We start from the raw sequence: 8275 nt of genomic DNA, 5'->3' as shown, positions 1-8275 counted from the left end.
GTAAGTTCCCTCACTCCTCCGTGCTGCTGTCAGTAGGCAGTCTGCTCTCGGCTTGTTCTGTCTAATGCAGACAGTAATAGAGGAGTGCCGATAGCAGACTGACAACGGCCGCGGAGGAGGGAAGGGGAGTGCAGAGAACATGATCTCTGCAGCAAGGAGAGCATCGCTGAGGAGGAGCAGCTGCAGGGTGAGAGCCTTGTGTGTGTGTGTGTGTGTATATATATATATATATGTGTGTGTGTATATGTATGTGTGTGATATATATATATATATATATATATATATAATGTATGTGTGTGTGTTTGTGTATCCCCCTGTATATAGTGGCATGTCTGGCCAAGGCTGGTGTAACCTGTGTATTCCCTCTATATAATTATATATATACAGCTGATATAACTTATACCAGCTATACATATATAATTATAATTCCTTCTCTACTCACCTCTGCAGCAGTCTCTGGGCAGCCTGTAATGGAAAGTCCCCGTCTTTTGATCACATGACCAGAGCCTGGTCATGTGATCTGCAGCCACAGGTCCTGTGCATACAGCGCTCCGGAGGGCATATTACCAAAGGAGGCCTGAGTTCTCCTATGGGGCCGATTCAGCCAATCAGCTGGCTGGAATCGGCACCACGTGACACAGCGGCGTGCCCGCGCATTGCCGTGCACAGGATTGTGCTGCCTGAGTTCTCCTGTGCGGCCGATTCAGCCAACAGCGGCGTGCCCGCGCATTGCCGTGCACAGGATTGTGCTTTGCCCGCGCTTTCACGTGCTCAGAGCCTTGCCATGCACTCGTGTGGACACAGGATTGTGCCTTGCCCGCGGTTTACATGCCACTCGTGTGTGCACAGACAGTTATTGATTTGGCAGGTATTTTTTGTGCTTTTTGGCAGGTATTTTTTGTGCTTTTTGGCAGGTTTTTTTTGTGCTTTTGCCAAAGGTGATTATTTCTTTTGCGCAAGTGGATTTGGCAGCGGAAGTTTTACACAGGAAAGTGGATTTGCCAGCGGACGTTTTACACAGGACTACTAAAAGCCAAGGTAAGCTGCTGCATCTGCTCATTTAATTGCGCTCTTACTTCCCCTGCGCGCATTGGCGGAGAGGCGGCCAATTCTGCATGCCGCTGCATTGTCCACGAGCGCGATCCCCAGCATGCCGCTGCATTGTCCACGAGCGCGATCCCCAGCATGCCGCTGCATTGTCCACGAGCGCGATCCCCAGCATGCCGCTGCATTGTCGCCGCGATCCCCAGCATGCCGCTGCATTGTCGCCATGCCGCTGCATTGTCCACGAGCGCGATCCCCAGCATGCCGCTGCATTGTCGCCGCGATCCCCAGCATGCCGCTGCATTGTCGCCATGCCGCTGCATTGTCCACGAGCGCGATCCCCAGCATGCCGCTGCATTGTCCACGAGCGCGATCCCCAGCATGCCGCTGCATTGTCGCCGCGATCCCCAGCATGCCGCTGCATTGTCCACGAGCGCGATCCCCAGCATGCCACTGCATTGTCGCCATGCCGCTGCATTGTCCACGAGCGCGATCCCCAGCATGCCGCTGCATTGTCGCCGCGATCCCCAGCATGCCGCTGCATTGTCGCCATGCCGCTGCATTGTCCACGAGCGCGATCCCCAGCATGCCGCTGCATTGTCGCCGCGATCCCCAGCATGCCACTGCATTGTCGCCATGCCGCTGCATTGTCCACGAGCGCGATCCCCAGCATGCCGCTGCATTGTCCACGAGCGCGATCCCCAGCATGCCGCTGCATTGTCGCCGCGATCCCCAGCATGCCGCTGCATTGTCCACGAGCGCGATCCCCAGCATGCCACTGCATTGTCGCCATGCCGCTGCATTGTCCACGAGCGCGATCCCCAGCATGCCGCTGCATTGTCGCCGCGATCCCCAGCATGCCGCTGCATGCATGGTCGCCGCTGCATTGTCCACGAGCGCGATCCCCAGCATGCCGCTGCATTGTCGCCGCGATCCCCAGCATGCCGCTGCATGCATGGTCGCCGCTGCATTGTCCACGAGCACGATCCCCAGCATGCCGCTGCATTGCTATGTGTGGAGACGCGGTTACGAGATTTGTGCGCTGTGCGCTGCTACGTGTGGAGACGCGATTACCTGAGATTTGTGCGCTGTGCGCTGCTACGTGTGGAGACAACACCCAAGATTTGTGCGCTACGTGTGGTGAGTACGTCACCTGAGATTTGCGTGACGCCACCTGACGCAACCTGTCTTTTTTTGCAGATTTGTGCGCCTTATTGCAAAATAACGTGTGGAGAGGATCCTGACGTTTGGACGCGTTTCGAGAAGAATTTCGCTTCGCTCGGACACCATCTGACATCACTCAGCGAGGTAAGCTGCTGCATCTGCCAAATTTTTCATTGCTTGCATATGCTCATGTGTACATGCATGCGTGCCTGTATGCGTACATGCCTGTATGCGTACATGCCTGTATGCGTACATGCATGCATGCCTTATGCGTGTATGCGTACGTGCGTGCCTGTATGCCTATGTGCGGGCATGCATGCCGTATGCGTGCGGGCATGCGTGCCGTATGCGTGCGGGCATGCGTGCCGTATGCGTGCGGGCATGCGTGCATGCATGCGTGCATGCCGTATGCGTGAGGGCATGCGTGCATGCCGTATGCGTGCGGGCATGCGTGCATGCCTTATGCGTGCGGGCCTTATGCGTGCATGCCTTATGCGTGCGGGCCTTATGCGTGCGGGCCTTATGCGTGCGGGCCTTATGCGTGCATGCCTTATGCGTGCGGGCCTTATGCGTGCATGCCTTATGCGTGCATGCCTTATGCGTGCGTGCCTTATGCGTGCGGGCATGCGTGCCTTATGCGTGCGGGCATGCGTGCCTTATGCGTGCGGGCATGCGTGCCTTATGCGTGCATGCCTTATGCGTGCGGGCATGCGTGCATGCCTTATGCGTGAGGGCATGCGTGCATGCCTTATGCGTGCGGGCCTTGGGCATGCGTGCATGCCTTATGCGTGCGGGCCTTGGGCATGCGTGCATGCCTTATGCGTGCGGGCCTTGGGCATGCGTGCATGCCTTATGCGTGCGGGCCTTGGGCATGCGTGCATGCCTTATGCGTGCGGGCCTTATGCGTGAGTGCATGCCTTATGCGTACATGCATGCCTGTATGCGTGCGTGCATGCCTTATGCGTACATGCGCGCATTATGCGTACACGCATTATGCGTACACGCATGCCTGTGTGTACACGCATGCCTGTGTGCGTACACGCATGCCTGTGTGTACACGCATGCCTGTATGCGTACACGCACGCGTGCCTGTATGCGTACACGCACGCGTGCCTGTATGCGTACACGCACGCGTGCCTGTATGCGTACACGCACGCGTGCCTGTATGCGTACACGCACGCGTGCCTGTATGCGTACACGCACGCGTGCCTGTATGCGTACACGCACGCGTGCCTGTATGCGTACACGCACGCGTGCCTGTATGCGTACACGCACGCGTGCCTGTATGCGTACACGCACGCGTGCCTGTGTGCATGCATGTATGTATACATGCATGTATGCTCACCCACTTACTCAGCCACCCCCTCTCTCTCTCTCACACACTTGCTGTGTTAAATTCGTCTTATTAGGCGAAAAAGACATAACATTAGATTTGAGCATTTAATTCCTTTTTTTAGCAAACGTACAGGTTCCATCCCAATACTGCACCTAATCTGCACTAACTGAACAAACCTTCGGAGAAACATACCAATTGTCCAAATACGATGTCTTTATCTATTAAAGTAGGAGTGAAGAAAAGCAGGGACAGTGCAAGAACTATGAAAACCCACGGAATTAAGCCAATTGCAGGCAGGGTTAATTTTTTTTTTCTTCCTCCTTCTAGGTCAGCTGATACGTTTTGGTCAGAATACTGCACTGTGGTAACCGTTTCCGGTGCTCACAACCACAGAGTTGAATCACCAGAGAGCCAGAAGTTCCCAGATGTTGGCTCCGGAGGATGCTTAAAAGCTGGAAATGGCCCATCACCTGCTATGGAAATCCATCATCAGGATCTGATGGAGCAGTACGATGAAGATTGTCAGGTTGCATGTGATGCTGCTCACTGTCCCTCGTTAGTCGGTTCACAGTTTATACACTAAGCTATTTATCCCCTTAGAGAACAAGCCTGTTTGCGCCTTAGTGACAGACTGAAAACTTGGAACTTTACATGTGTCACTTGACATATCATAAGTCCGTAAAGGTTTTGCATATCCAAGTGACTGTGACATTTTTTTCTTCCCCTTGTTGTACTTCTGTTAGGTAGTAAAAAAGGACTGTTAAAAGTTGTGTATATTTATTAAAATTGCTACTTTGCACAATTTTGAATTTTCATTTTTTCACATTGTCAAATGTCATATATAAAATAAGTGCAAACATTCTGTACAAATCTCTGCGAACATATAGATTTCCATCTGTTCACTTTATTCTGGAAGCACGGTTTAAAACTTTTGTACATTTATTTTTTCCATCTAGGAGACGTACAAATTTAACATTACTTTTCAGAATTTTGAGGAACACTTAGTTTTCCTACACCAATCCAAGTTTGCAAAGGCTGCTAGGTGTCATAATTAAGGATGAGCGAGTATACTCGCTAAGGCACTACTCGTTCAAGTAATGTGCCTTAGACGAGTATCTCCCTGCTCGTCCATAAAGATTCGGGGACCGCTGCGGCTGACAGGTGAGTCGCAGGGGAGATAGAGAGAGATCTCCCCTCCGTTCCTCCCCGCTCTCCCTCGCGGCGGCCCCCGAATCTTTAAGGACGAGCAGGGAGATACTCGCCTAAGGCACATTACTCGAACGAGTAGTACCTTAGCAAGTATACTCGCTCATCCTTAATTATGACACCTAGCAGCCTTTGTGACATAGACAAAAGGCCGCTGTGTTTATGGGTCTTTTCTGTTTAATGCATTGCAGTAAAATATTGTGCAGTTTTTCAGGATCCTCCGTCATAATTATTTTTTTTAAAAAGCGTATTAAAAACAAGGGAGTCACTGGGAAAAAAACAGTGCATTAAAAGAAGGGTTTAAAGATTGCTGAACGACGAGGGTCTCTTCACTGTCTGCCAGCCTTCCCGTTCTCAAGGACGTCAGATCAGCAGGAAATTACGAGAAATCAGCAGGTTAACAGTCACATCCCACCAGTATTACTGATTCCTAGATCCGCTCAACCCACTTACAATGACCACTACTCCCCCAACCAGGTCAGAAGAATTATGCATGCATCTATGCATGCATGCATGCATCTATGCATGCATCTATGCATGCATGCCTCTATGCATACATGCATCTATGCATACATGCATGCATCTATGCATACATGCATGCATCTATGCATACATGCATGCATCTATGCATACATGCATGCATCTATGCATACATGCATCTATGCATACATGCATCTATGCATACATGCATCTATGCATGCATACATCTATGCATGCATACATCTATGCATGCATACATCTATACATAAATGCATGCATACGCACGTCCGCATACAGGCACGCGTGCATGTCCGCATACAGGCACGCGTGCATGTCCGCATACAGGCACGCGTGTACGCATACAGGCATGCATGTGTGTACGCATACAGGCATGCGTGTACACACAGGCATGCGTGTACGCATAATGCGTGTACACATAATGCGCGCATGTACGCATACAGGCATGCACGCACGCATACAGGCATGCACGTACGCATAAGGCACGCACGCATAAGGCACGCACGCATAAGGCACGCACGCATAAGGCATGCCCTCACGCATAAGGCATGCACGCATGCCCTCACGCATAAGGCACGCACGCATGCCCTCACGCATAAGGCACGCACGCATGCCCTCACGCATAAGGCACGCACGCATGCCCTCACGCATAAGGCACGCACGCATGCCCTCACGCATAAGGCACGCACGCATGCCCGCACGCATAAGGCACGCACGCATGCCCGCACGCATAAGGCACGCACGCATGCCCGCACGCATAAGGCACGCATAAGGCACGCATGCCCGCACGCATAAGGCATGCACGCATGCCCGCACGCATAAGGCATGCACGCATGCCCGCACGCATAAGGCATGCACGCATAAGGCCCGCACGCATAAGGCATGCACGCATAAGGCATGCACGCATAAGGCCCGCACGCATAAGGCCCGCACGCATAAGGCCCGCACGCATAAGGCATGCACGCATAAGGCCCGCACGCATAAGGCATGCACGCATAAGGCCCGCACGCATAAGGCATGCACGCATAAGGCATGCACGCATAAGGCATGCACGCATAAGGCATGCACGCATAAGGCCCGCACGCATAAGGCATGCACGCATGCCCTCACGCATACGGCATGCACGCATGCCCTCACGCATACGGCATGCACGCATGCCCTCACGCATACGGCATGCACGCATGCCCTCACGCATACGGCATGCATGCACGCATGCATGCACACGGCACGCATGCCCGCACACGGCACGCATGCCCGCACGCATACGGCACGCATGCCCGCACGCATACGGCATGCATGCCCGCACATAGGCATACAGGCACGCACGTACGCATACACGCAGGCACGCATAAGGCATGCATGCATGTACGCATACAGGCATGTACGCATACAGGCATGTACGCATACAGGCACGCATGCATGTACACATGAGCATATGCAAGCAATGAAAAATTTGGCAGATGCAGCAGCTTACCTCGCTGAGTGATGTCAGATGGTGTCCGAGCGAAGCGAAATTCTTCTCGAAACGCGTCCAAACGTCAGGATCCTCTCCACACGTTATTTTGCAATAAGGCGCACAAATCTGCAAAAAAAGACAGGTTGCGTCAGGTGGCGTCACGCAAATCTCAGGTGACGTACTCACCACACGTAGCGCACAAATCTTGGGTGTTGTCTCCACACGTAGCAGCGCACAGCGCACAAATCTCAGGTAATCGCGTCTCCACACGTAGCAGCGCACAGCGCACAAATCTCTGGTAACCGCGTCTCCACACATAGCAATGCAGCGGCATGCTGGGGATCGTGCTCGTGGACAATGCAGCGGCGACCATGCATGCAGCGGCATGCTGGGGATCGCGGCGACAATGCAGCGGCATGCTGGGGATCGCGCTCGTGGACAATGCAGCGGCGACCATGCATGCAGCGGCATGCTGGGGATCGCGGCGACAATGCAGCGGCATGCTGGGGATCGCGCTCGTGGACAATGCAGCGGCATGGCGACAATGCAGTGGCATGCTGGGGATCGCGCTCGTGGACAATGCAGCGGCATGCTGGGGATCGCGGCGACAATGCAGCGGCATGCTGGGGATCGCGCTCGTGGACAATGCAGCGGCATGCTGGGGATCGCGCTCGTGGACAATGCAGCGGCATGGCGACAATGCAGTGGCATGCTGGGGATCGCGGCGACAATGCAGCGGCATGCTGGGGATCGCGCTCGTGGACAATGCAGCGGCATGGCGACAATGCAGCGGCATGCTGGGGATCGCGGCGACAATGCAGCGGCATGCTGGGGATCGCGCTCGTGGACAATGCAGCGGCATGGCGACAATGCAGTGGCATGCTGGGGATCGCGCTCGTGGACAATGCAGCGGCATGCTGGGGATCGCGGCGACAATGCAGCGGCATGCTGGGGATCGCGCTCGTGGACAATGCAGCGGCATGCTGGGGATCGCGCTCGTGGACAATGCAGCGGCATGGCGACAATGCAGCGGCATGCTGGGGATCGCGGCGACAATGCAGCGGCATGCTGGGGATCGCGCTCGTGGACAATGCAGCGGCATGGCGACAATGCAGTGGCATGCTGGGGATCGCGCTCATGGACAATGCAGCGGCATGCTGGGGATCGCGGCGACAATGCAGCGGCATGCTGGGGATCGCGCTCGTGGACAATGCAGCGGCATGCTGGGGATCGCGCTCGTGGACAATGCAGCGGCATGGCGACAATGCAGTGGCATGCTGGGGATCGCGGCGACAATGCAGCGGCATGCTGGGGATCGCGCTCGTGGACAATGCAGCGGCATGGCGACAATGCAGCGGCATGCTGGGGATCGCGGCGACAATGCAGCGGCATGCTGGGGATCGCGCTCGTGGACAATGCAGCGGCATGGCGACAATGCAGTGGCATGCTGGGGATCGCGCTCGTGGACAATGCAGCGGCATGCTGGGGATCGCGGCGACAATGCAGCGGCATGCTGGGGATCGCGCTCGTGGACAATGCAGCGGCATGCTGGGGATCGCGCTCGTGGACAA

At 54.8% G+C, this 8275-nt stretch overlaps 1 long non-coding RNA gene across 1 annotated transcript; it reads left to right on the top strand.

Moving 5' to 3' along the window:
• The first annotated feature begins 2089 nt into the window (after nucleotides 1-2089).
• Nucleotides 2090-4346, top strand: LOC136602491 (uncharacterized). Its single transcript, XR_010789523.1, has 2 exons — nucleotides 2090-2352; nucleotides 3872-4346. It is a non-coding gene; the product is annotated as an uncharacterized lncRNA (long non-coding RNA).
• The last annotated feature ends 3929 nt before the right edge of the window (nucleotides 4347-8275 follow it).

Source organism: Eleutherodactylus coqui, unplaced genomic scaffold, assembly GCF_035609145.1.
Source record: "Eleutherodactylus coqui strain aEleCoq1 unplaced genomic scaffold, aEleCoq1.hap1 HAP1_SCAFFOLD_86, whole genome shotgun sequence".
NCBI classification, from domain to species: Eukaryota; Metazoa; Chordata; class Amphibia; order Anura; family Eleutherodactylidae; genus Eleutherodactylus; species Eleutherodactylus coqui.
The sequence above is the reverse complement of the archived record's forward strand: the minus strand, read 5'-3'. Positions and strand labels throughout refer to the sequence as shown.